Raw genomic sequence first — 12,668 nt, 5'->3', positions numbered from 1 at the left:
TCATCATAACCAAAGTGCTTGCTGCAGGTGCTCATTCCTCAGGCATTAAGATCAAGGCTGAGGCTCCAGACGGTCACACAGTACAGGAAGGAAACTGCTTTTAATTCCTCTTCTGCCATAAGACCTTGAGTAACGCACACACTCTAAGGTCTTATTTTCTGCAGAAAAACACAGGATTGCATCTAGATCAGAGTTTCTCAATCTTCTGTGACCCTCTTTACAGTTCGATGAAGCCTGTGGACCCCTCCAGAACACAATGTTTTAAAGTATATAAAAAAACATTGCATTATAAAGGGAACCAATGACAATGAAATACAGTTATCTCAAAAAAAAAAAAAAAAAAAAAAAACCTTTAAGCAAATGTGTGGATAGTAATACATGTGATTCTTTGTTAACAAATTAGAAACATGATATAACCTATATCTAATATCCATCCTAATGTTGAGTAGTCATAAAGGCACCTTGAGGTATTAGCTTCCATAAGAATGTGATATAAAACTATCTGTGATTTCCATTGATGACAAAGTCATCACTGTCATTTGTGGCTTACATTGAAAATAAAAGCAGTGCTGAAGTTCAGAGACTGCTGAAAAAATAATGTTATTTTTTTTCCTCAACCAAATTCTCTGAATTCTGTCCATCTGTGGTTAAGAGCCCCAATCTAAGTGAAAAATAAATCCCTTTATGATTTCAACTATCTAAGATTAGTGATTATGTCCCGGGCTTCACTCCACAGAGAATATTTGCAAAGAGAAATGAAACTATGCCTGTGCTTTGAGCCATGTGGGGAAAAACAGATTTACAGGGATATGTGTCCTCCCTGCTCCCTATCCAAGGGAGGGAGCATTTATTGACTTGGAAATGAGTTACTCAAACACTCCCAGGCACCAGGAGCCACAGGCAAATACATATGCAGTGGCATTAACACCAATTAACCACAGCTCCTGTTCCAGCCCCACCTGCTCACACAGGACCTCCAGTCCCCTTGAAAAGTCCCAACCAAGTAATTCTAGGACTCCAGTAAGGGAGACTTAAGGAGCCCACAGGCAGTCTGACAGCCAGTCACAACACCATCTGCCATTTCTTCCTTCCTGTGCCAGCTCCCCCTAGTGTCTCAGGAAGGAACACCTCAGATTGTGTCCACAGCAAGAACGCAACTCCCAGATGCCTCGGAGCAGTACTGCCCATACGCCAGACAAGAAGGGTTCTTGCCTTGGGTTCTGTGCTTTAGAAATTCCACAGACAGACCACAAAGACAACAAAATAAATGTACTGAAAAATACATGACACCTTCATTATTGGTATTCAGATGTCCCATAACCCTAAAACCTGACTATAACTCTTGAGGCTCCCCAGGGAGTCTTGAGTCCAACCTCTTTTGAACCAAGCAAGAACACAAACAAACAGACAGACAAACACCCACTGAGTTTCAATGCCCTGAAGGTTTGCGGGATGTGGAATTCAATACCATTTCAAAAGCAGAGATTTAAGCAGCCTTAATGCTTAGGTTAAAGAAAACATAGTACCTAGTCATTGCTCTCAGATGGCATGAACACAGCAGACTCTAGCACGACAAACTACAGTCATGCCAAGCATCGCGCTTCTTATTCCCTTTAGTGCTCTGATCAGTACTTCTAGCATTATTAATGAACTAGTGCAGTATTTGGAACAATCATACACAGTGCCTGAGGAACATTTTGCAATTAAACAATTTTTCTTAAATTTGTGATGATGTCAATGGCATGAAGCATGATGCTAATTCTTTATATTAACATCCAAACCAAAACTTTACATTAAATCTGTAAATAGTTTTACTTCTTCAAAATTAGAGAACTTAATTAAATTTCCAGAAAATACATTAAAAAGATGAAGCTATTAAATAATTTTGGATTTAAATGTTTTGTTCGTTCATTATAACATAGATTTATTTTAACTTTGGATATTTTATAAAAGAACCTTTTTTGAAATTTGATACATATCCTAATTTACATTTTTATGAAAATCTATTGACATTTTGTATACTTTGAATACATTTACATCTTACATGTAAATCTTTTAGGTCAATGAGTATAAATCAAGAATGAGTATAAATCAAGATCTTGCATCTGTATCTTTTCTTTTGAAGATTAGAAACTTAAAAACACCTCCTCCCAACACAGACTAAAGCAAAAGTAGTAGAAAATCTAAAGTCTATCTGCTTAAAATTTAAAGTTGCAAACAATTAAAGTAAACAAACTTGTCAGACATGACCCATACAAAATTCACTAACAGAATGTTTCAAATTCTTTTTTTTAATGAAGATTTAATGACCATTCAGAAATAATAAAAAGGAGCCAGAAAATTATTCTATCAAATCTACAACTTGAATAGGTCACATGAAATTCCTGGCAATTTCATGTTCTTTACAAATAAAGATTTCATCACTGATCAAATTAAGAATGTTTGTGAGCCATTATTTGAAGTCTTCCTAGAGACCCAACAAATACTGGCTGCCATGACCTTGTCCCTAGTTGTGTGTTCTTAAGGTCCAAACCAAGCTTGGCTTATAACCAGTTCTCCTCCAAGACTGTCATGAAAACATTAAGCATTTCCATCAGGTTTTTTTTTTTTTTTCTTTTCTTTTCTTTCCTCTACTCTTTTCTTTAATCTCAGAAAGTTCATTGGGAATACCTTGTAGTCATGTAACATGATGCTCTCTGATCCAGTTCAAGGGGTGAGGGAAGCAACTGGTATGTCTTTCCTTGTCCATCTGAGAATCCTCTACCCTTTTCCGCCAAATGTAAAACCATAGCTGATTATTAGTGAGTGTTAGTTAACACATCCTGGTAGTGAGGAGAAAGAGAGTACCATAAAGTCCATGTTTACAGACAAAACCACTGACTTGGCTTGGCTTTTCTTTCCTCTCTGGTCTGTCTTCTTCCTGCCTCCAAGGTTCCTGGCTACCATATTCTGCACCAACTCCACATTTCTTGGGCATTTCCCTACCAGACTTACTAAAATTAAGGCCTGCTAGATGCAAGGACAAAGGAGGCCAAAGAGAATGAAGCAGGCCTCGGAAAGCCCCCTTTCACATTTTTGTTCATAATCCAGTCCTTAAAGATGACAGATAAATCTTGTAGCAAGTTTTTTTCAACAATTTACATGAGGAGCACAATGAAAGTTTTGAGGAGAGTTGTCCCACTTGGAAGTTTGGAGGAAGGATGTTTCCTAGACATCTGGATTAAGGAACTGACTTACATTAATCCATATCAACGTTTGTTTAAAAATTTGTGTGGAGAAAGAATTTTAGAGATATTGCAGATATATACAGAAGTCTGGTTTTACATATAAACATATATGTGTAAATGTATGTGTGTACATACACTTAAAATCAATAGTGCTGAAATAGGGAGGGTTGAGTTACTTGCCCGTGGTCTGTAAGCTATTCTGAGGCTCTCAGGAAGAACCCTGGATTCCGGACATTGCAACCAATGGTTTTTCTAGTTACCCACTACTCCCTCCCCATCACTGCTGCTAACATTATTGCCAAGACATTGAAATTATTCAATGCAGAAGTCATTTCCCTTCAATCAGAATGGCAATTATCAAGAATATAAGCAAAAATAAATGTTGGCGAGGATGTAGGGGAAAAGGTTCACTCATACATTGCTGGTAGAACTACAAATTGATGAAACCACTCTGGAAAGCAGTATGGAGATTCCTCAGAAAACTTGGAATGGGACTACCATTTGACCCAGCTATCCCGCTCCTCAGATTATACTCAAAGGACTTAAAATCAGCATACTACAGTGATGCAGCCACATCAATGTTTAAAGCAGCTCAACTCACAATAGCTAAACTATAGAACCAACCTAGGTGTCCTTCCACAGATGAACGGATAAAGAAAATGTGACATATATATATATATATATATATATATATATATATGATGGAATATTACTCAGCTTTAAAGAAGAATGAAATTAAGGCATTTGCTGGTAAATGAATGGAGTTGGAGAATATCAAGCTAACTGAAATAAGCCAAACCCCCCCAAAACAAGGACTGAATGTTTTTTTCTGTTATGCATATACTAATTCACAATGAAGAGGAGGGGCACTAGGGAAGAACAGGTATGTTAGATTAGGTAGAGGGGCATGAAGAGAGGGGAAGGGGTATGGAAGGATAGTAGAGTGAAACAGATATTAATACCTCATGTGTATATATGACTGCATGACCAATGGGATCCTACACTATGTACAATCAGAAGAATGAGAAATTATGCTCCATTTATGTATGATTTATCAAAATGCATAAATGCATTCTACTGTCATGTATAACTAATTAGAAAAAATTAATTTTTTTTAAAAAAGAAGTCACTTATAAGACTTTGAAAATGTTAGAAAACAAAACAGTACCATTGCATTGTCAAGAATCATCCTTATGTTATCTGATATATTATTCCTAAATATATAAACTCCAGCATGTCTAATTTAAACAGTACAGAAACAATACATAACATTTCTAAACTTAATTCTCTAATTTATCTAAGAAAGGGTTTGAGTAATAATGTTATCATGAGTGAAAAGATTTGAAAATGTGTTCTGCAGAAAATGTTAACTAAGTGCATCTGTTCTGAAGAATAATTCACAGTGCCAACTTTAAAATGGAATTAATTTATTTTTATTTTATTTTTCATCAGATTTCCAAAATGCATCAAACATATGCATGTAAAATAGGGCACATGTAAAATAAAACAATAAGCAGTTCTAATTCTAATAAATGTTTAATATATAGTAATAAGTATCTTCAAATTAACTATTACATTATCTTCATGCAGTAGCTCATTTTTGTAATCTAAGTAAAGTCCTAAGAGAATAGATCTGTATCTTATATGCTATATATTGGAATGTTCCTTGAAAACAATATTTCTTCAAAAAACATAAAATGAGTCTGATGTAGAAGTTTCTTTGCAGTATCTGAAATTAGCTCCTTACTTAATTTAGAAGAAATTTCCTTTATGTATACATTTAAATAGCATCAGAATAAAAGCTTACATGAAGACTGTACAGCTCCATTTTTACTACACCTATAAAAAGTTGCTAAGTAACCAAGTACTTCAAGTCTTCCCGTCACCTGTTAAAGGTTCACAACACACATATTTTGCAAGACACATATGGTTCTAGCTATTTTGAAAAGATTAGATCCCTTTCACTTGTAAATAATCAAAATGATTTTATAATTAATTAGTTAATAATTTGTAAAACTGATGCTTTTAGGTATTTCCCAAAAAGATACTGATTTTCTGCTTGAAACCATAAGTTCTCTATGTTGTTTAGTAATCCCCATTAGTATCCAGCTAAAAATACCCTAACTTGCATTTATTAGAATAAAGAATAAAAGGAATCGGCCTCTCCCTATCCTGAATGGATGAATGAGTGAATGAATGAGAGAATGAATGAGTGAATGAATGATCCAAATATACATGCCAGACCAGTTTCCATTCTCTCCTCCAAGACAACAGATTTAAGATGAAAGAAGGCAAATGTTTTCAAAGATAATGAAGGCGAAAACATACAGTATTAAGAAAATAATACAACAGTGAAATTAATTATCTTCTCTCTAGAATTAAAAAAATCACATAAACATTTTGTCTTCATCAGAAATAAAAAATCATTCTAGTCACAGTGTAAAACTATAATCCCAGTTACTCAGTAGGGTGAGGCAGGAGGACTACAAATTTGAGGCCAACCTGGGCAACTAAGGGAGACCCTGTTCCAAAATTAAAATTTTAAAAAGGGCTAGGGATGTGACTCAGTGGTGGAGCACTTACCTAGCATGCAGGAAACCCTGGGCTCAATCCCCACTGCATAGGGTTGGGTGTGGTCGGGGACACAAAAACACAAAAACTTCCAAATTTAGGTTAGGGTGTTCTTAAAATATTCTTAATAACTTCTAAATCCACATATACTTTAACTAAAACACTTTATTCAATCTACAAAAACATGTTAATATATTCTTCAACAAAACTCAAAATTTATACTTGGCAGAATGAAAACTATTGCCATTTATGCAAATGTCATGCAAATATATCTTTATTTGCTTTAGGAAGAAAACAATTTAAGATGAAGAGTTCTATGACACAGGCCCATAGGTCTCTTAGTTCAACATGAATTACTGACTATTTAAAATATTGGTGAACTTGGTGGTATGTTATAATTGACAAAATATCCCCAGATATGTGCTACAAAGCACAGAGGGGAAGGGATTGAAGACATTGTTTACTCATACAATACAAATCAGCCAAAATAAAAAATCAGATAAATCCTGCAAGGTCCAAATCTGTCATCCACAGTCACCAGTTGGAAGAAGAGTAGAAAACTATAAAATGAGGTAAGCAGAGGTATAATCATAACCTCAAGAGACTGGGTGAGGTCTCCCAGACTGTTGAGATTGATCATTGGCTGAAAAGATCTTGTCAGTGCCCCTAAAGGTGGGAGATGCCCCTGTACTGGGGAATTCCCTGGGATATTCACACGTGCACGGGAGCAAACACTGACTCCATCTATCCCAGGGCTTCAGATAAGAGACAGAAAGCAGCCTGATAAAACATCTTGCCAATCCAGCTCTCAGGGAAAGGCAATTCCAATGCAACAGGTGAAGCTGAGAACACATGGTGATTTCCTCCAAAGGCAGAGGATTCCCACTCCCATTCATCTAAGAGCTATTTTGAACTCTCACAGTGTGAACATATTTTAGGGTTCCAAGAGATAGGACACAAATGATGGGGGAAGAACATTAGTACATGATACTCACCTCATAAATGCATTTTCAAACAAGCTGTCTACTATAAAACCGGGAAATTTTATATTGGCTAGTTTCCTCTAAGAAGGATGTGTTTTATTAAGTGTTTGAAAAAAATAAAAATTAAAAGATTAAGTCTTGCATGTCTTTTATTTCCCAGCCCCCAGTCTGGGACAAAGGGTGAGTTCAGTAATCAAGTAAAAGGATAAATGAACAGGTGATTGAAAAACACTCACCGTGTTCATATAGTTTTGTGCATGCGTGGGGTTAAGGAGCAATTGTTTTATGCTCCATTCTACCATTCCTTTCCACCTCTTTGTTTAAAATTTCTTACAAGATAGTCTGATATAATACAAAATACCCCTTTGTGATAATTAGGGTATCTCTGTGAATGATTTTTCATTGTGCCGAGTTGTCTAGAATAACATGTAACAAATATCAGCTAAGCAAAACCACAACACAAAATTCATCCCTTACATTCTATAGTAATAGGCTAATTCATCTTAATGAAGCAATTTCTGAATTTTTCTTCAATAAATTCTCCTATTACTCTACAGGTTGAATTAGTAACACTATCCCTTCTAACTCTGGCTCCACTGCTGCCCTGTTTCTAAAGGCTGGGGTGTGACACGATGTGCCGGTACCTGACTGTGTGTTCTGTCTACTTATTGGCACATAAATACCCCTGAGGACAGGAAGAGAACTGGTGTGTGTGCGTGTGAGTGCATGTGTGTGTGCCTGCACACAGGCACTTCCCTAGATTGTTCCCCATGGAAATCTCCTTCCACATGGGACAGGAGCCAAGGAGAGCCCGAGGACTTCCCCAACCCTCAGCCAAGGGAGTGGCAAATGCGCTCACCATTATGAGCTGGGTGCCCAAAAGGAAGAAGGCCGGAGAGGCAGGAGGAGGAGGGAAGCTGGGAGCAAGCATAGAATGTTTTACTGTGAGAAAATAATCTGGGCGTCCAACATTCGTGCAGTTGTTTAAAGTTTGCCAGGACTTCTCAGGACTAGCACATTCTCAAGTGATGGCCTCTAAGAATCAACGGGATGCGGAGATCTACTGAGTTTTATATAAACTTTACCCAACAAGGTGAAATCACTAAGAAAAACTTCAGCCTTCTTGCTCACTGATGTATTTAATTATGTCTTCAGTATAAAAAATAAGTTTGAGAACATTTCCAGTCTTAATTTTACACTGCAACCGCTTCCGAGTCCACTATGATCCACTGCAGAAACCATTAACCCTTTGTTAGATCCCAATGTTGACAATTTTGTAATTTCACATACTCCAAACATAATTCCCATGCATACGGAGCTTCCAGATCAGGGCCTGACATCCACTGGACGCTCAACAAGAGCTCCTCTCTCTCACAAGCTCCTCCTCCCTTATCTTCTCTGAGACTTGCCTATCTTAGTTTTCCAGCTACATTTTGGATAGAGGAAGTACTCTGGAATTCTATATCTGAACTTCAGGCCCAGCTGAAGCATCTTCTCTTCCAAACGCTCTCCTGATTTTCCAGTGCAGAAGTCAGCCTTCGCTCAACTCCTAATACTGCTCTGATCATAGTCTGCTTTGAATTTTAGTTAACCGCATACGTATCTTACATCCCCAAAGAGAATGTTCAGCTACCTGGGAGCAGGACCCCTCTTGTTTTTCTCAATACATACCTCAACACCCAGCACAATGTCTTGCACCTGGCTGGCTTTCCATAAATGTTAACTGGCTCAAACATTTACGGAAGACATTATCTCCTTCCTGTTTCTCACTCCTCATAGCCAATCCTAAAACCTATAGATAAATTCATTTCCAGTGTCTCTCCCCTCTGCCCCTTCTTTTGTATAACTTTTACAAATATCTTAGATCAGAATTCTATTACTGCTCAAAATGACTACCCCAAGAGCTCCCTAACTTATCTGCCTCCAGTTTTTCCAATTCTCCTCTGCAATGCTGTCTGTGGTAATATAAAAAAAAAATAAAAAAAAAAAAATCACACAAACTACAACCCCAACATGTCACTCCGTACCTCAAAGGTGGGACAAGGTCCTCTAACACTTATCAAACTGCTATGCTAATTACATTCAAGGCCCTCTGTACTCTCTGGACTATACTACCTTCCCCTTCTCTTCTTTCACATCTCTTCACTTAACAAAGCTGTATCCCAAACATAATCTGCTACTTTTCATTCCATAGTTACACCAATATTATCCACCCCATCTCTTATCCATGTGAATATCGTTCTTTCCACCTGTCAAAATCTTGCCCATCTTCACAGGCTTTCCCAGGAAACCCTTCCTGATCCCCAGTCCTCCACCAATCCACAAGAAAATAGATTAATTTTTCTTCCTCTCCCTTCACAAAACATTTCATACAGACTTCTCCAGGGGCACTACTCCAGCTTTCTTATATTCAAGGCAGATATTCTCTAGTCTCTTCTCTCTTTTAGAGCTTATAAGCAACTTGAAGGCCAAAATGCACACATATTCATCACTGTATTCCTCTATAGCACCAGAATGCAAAATTGCATATGGCAGAACAGCCATAAATATTCATTGAATTTAACCAAACTAAAGCTTTTACAAATATCCAAACAAGCTCAAGTTCCATGTAAGAAGGATCAGGGCCCAAGCCAACAGAGTGTTGGCATTTGTGATGATTGGTGTTCTCAAAATTTCCACTTAAGGTTGATGACAGAATCAAGATCTGCTACAGTCAATGAATAATTTATTTGTGCACAAAACATTCTGTTAATGGAAATCTTTTTATGGCTCAAGATCTACAATATATTTACTGCCCTATAGTTATTAAACGTTTATTTTAATCATTGGTACACAAGATAATGACAAATGATAACTACAGGATCATTATATGCTCTTAAATTGATTTAATCAGGAATATCTCCTCTGAAATTTTAAAACTCCTCCATGGATGAGGAAAAGGGTAGATTCCACTGGAACCCACCAAATCACTGCTATGCTACCATCAAATTTAAGAACCCAAGGTTTTCTGTTGTTAGAAATACCACGGGTTGTAAAAAAAAAAAAAAAAAAAAAAAGAACCTTGAATTCAAACAGAAACAGCTAGTACTTTTTTTTTTTTTTTTCAATTTGAGTGCTCAAATAAAAATCCCTCTGCTTGCCTGAGCTAGACTGACTCAGTCTAATACATCACAGAGAAAGAGAAATGGGAGTGTTTGCACATTCCCTAGATGCTGCAGCCTGCCAAAAAGTGTTCCTCTGCTGTGCTATTTCAGCAAGTCGTGAGATGGCGATGATCCTGCTCCTCCAAAGGAAAAGGGAGCTGTTTCCCTGCCTGTTGTTATTGTAGGAGGCTGAAAGGCACACCTCTGGCTGTTGAGAGCACACCCCTAGGTACACACGTTCCTGAGGATGTGAACTGGGGAGACTGGGCAGGGTAAGGGTTGAGAAAACCTGAAAACTGTCCTATGCTCTTGGGAAATATTGAAGGAGCTGAAAGAACGGCAGGAACGGGAAGTCCACTCAAGTTTTCCAGCAAATTCCGCTTTTCAACTATAAGTGCTCATGGAAAAAGTAGACTAAAATATGTGCTTTTTATTGGCTTTTATTTCGAACACTACTGGTGTACAACCAAATTCATCATACCACTCCCTAAACAGGTTTCTCTCCAAAGCTCTCTTTTTCCATTACAAGTAAATTTTAACTCCCAGGCAAAAGTCTGGAGTCCTTAGTGACATCCCGCCATCCCCAGAGTCTGTGCACAAATGTCTGCACTTTCATGGACGCATGGGCATGTACACGCACACCTACACGCACAGCCCCCCAGACCCAAACAGGGAAACTTCCCTGGCTTCCTTACACTTCAAGTCCTGTGGTCTGTGACCAGACAGTCCTTTTTGCTATCACTCCAACTCACACCTGCAACACTGATTTCTCACCAGGTCAAGTCAAGGGGTTAGAAGGTATTCCAGGTCCAACTGGCAAGTTTCCAACAAAGGACAGGAGTGGGCACTGTGCCTTTGTGTGCACAGGACCTAGGGAAAATTACCAGAGGCAGTGACTTGTGGAAGTATCTAGAGAACCTTGAGGAAAACAATTAGAGCTGAACACAGTCACAGGGGACACCATTATGCAAAAGCTGAGGAAGCAGGGGAAGAGCAGGAAGTTCAGGCAGGAAGAATTCCTTGAGCCTGGGATGAGTGCCTTTGTCTGTGATGTCAGTGTGGGAGGAGATGTAAAGGGCACAACATGAGGTGACAGCTCTAGAGAGAATTCATGTAAGTGCATCCTAAGTAACTTCCTTGCTTCTCGCAGGGTCTGCTGTGCCCCCTCCACCACCACCACCCCTACCCCCACCCCCAAGCCACCCAACACAGCCCTGTAGATCATCTTCCGAACGTGCAGCTCTGATGGTGCCACTCTTCCACTCAAAACTGTCAAACAACATTACCCTATGTAAATTTATGGTTACACAAATGGTATGCCTTTACTCCATGTACAAACAGAGAAACAACATGTATCCCATTTGTTTACAATTAAAAAAAAAAAAAAAAAAAAAAAAAAAAACTGTGCAAGGGCTTCCCTCCATGGGTCAAAGGAAATGTACCCCGGAATCCTGCACCCAAGACAGCAGGCTCTGCCTCACACTGCCCGCACACCAGGCCCAGAAGCCCTCACATTCACAGCCACTGTATCTTTTCAGAGGGCAATTATTTTTATTGCCATGGCTAAGGCAAGGAGAACACAACATGCTCTTCATGGGAAAGCGGGGCTTTTAGTGTTATTGTCCTTTGTTTGGTTTAGTGGGGAAGGGTGTTGTTATTCTACTTTAAGAGCAGCTTTTTGCATTAAAACAAAAACACTAAAAATAATTATGAATTTGTTCTTCTGACTCTGCTCTGGATATTTAATAAGCATCAGACTTGCTGATTCATTTTGCTAATGGAATTAAAATTAAATATGTGCCCGGATAGCAATTTTCAGGGCCCAAAATTAATTTTCAAAGAAAACTCACCATCAAATATATGGTTAAGTTTAATAAATATTTATTGAATAGCCACTATTTTTTTAATTGCTGGTTTTTTTTTTTTTTTTTCAAGCTGAAGAGGAGACCAACAAAATAAAGACCTACTTTTGCCCTTGAGCAAATATGTATTTTTGTGTTTGCTTTTTGTGGCAAATTAGTTTATGTGAGGTTTTTTATCTCACATTGCCATAAAGTGCAAGCACAAAAATACATATAAAAAATGACTTGAGAAAAATATGAAGTGTTAAGGGGATTCTGAAGGCAGATGAAATAAAATATAAAGGTAAGTAACTCCAAAAGAAAAGAATTAACCAGACTATGACATTGTAAAGTGCACTAACCAATAATGCAAATAATAGGTAAAGCATAAAATATAGTTTATCTTTGGAAATTCATGGATAAGAAGTCAAAATGATATCAAGTACAAAGATAAAATGAAAATCTCTTTGTGGGGAACTTATCCAATTTAGAAATTTATGGTAAAAACTGTAACTTCCATGAGAGTCAGATTCAAGAGGCTGATCTTAATCTACAAGGATGCTGCTAGTGATTCTGAGATGCTCAGATTAAGAGGATGACTGGGTAATCTTAACAGGTAATACCTCAGACAGGTCATACCTGTCAAAGGTCTCAAGAATTCACATTCTTACACCACAGCATTAAGTGCACTACTCTGGGCTGGTTCACAGTTCCCAAGATTATGAAATGTGACTCTTCTCCAAAGTTCTGTATGACTTCTACTTCCTTACGTGAATTATATTAGAGAGAATAGAGTAACCACTTCCACCAGGCTCCAGTATTTGGTCACCACCAGTCAACTAGACCAGTGACCTCTCAATAATCATGACATGCTGTCTGAAGTTGGAAGAATCCAGGGTTCAA

General features: G+C 37.9%; 1 protein-coding gene across 16 annotated transcripts in view; it reads right to left on the bottom strand.

Annotated features, from left to right (window-relative positions):
* Nucleotides 1–12,668, bottom strand: part of HIVEP2 (HIVEP zinc finger 2) — a 182,645-nt gene that overhangs the window by 66,764 nt on the left and 103,213 nt on the right. The window lies entirely within an intron of this gene.

This window comes from Sciurus vulgaris (genome assembly GCF_902686455.1).
Source record: "Sciurus vulgaris genome assembly, chromosome: 7".
Classification (NCBI taxonomy): domain Eukaryota; kingdom Metazoa; phylum Chordata; class Mammalia; order Rodentia; family Sciuridae; genus Sciurus; species Sciurus vulgaris.
Note: the sequence above shows the minus strand (reverse complement) of the source record. Positions and strands in the feature narration are given on the sequence as shown.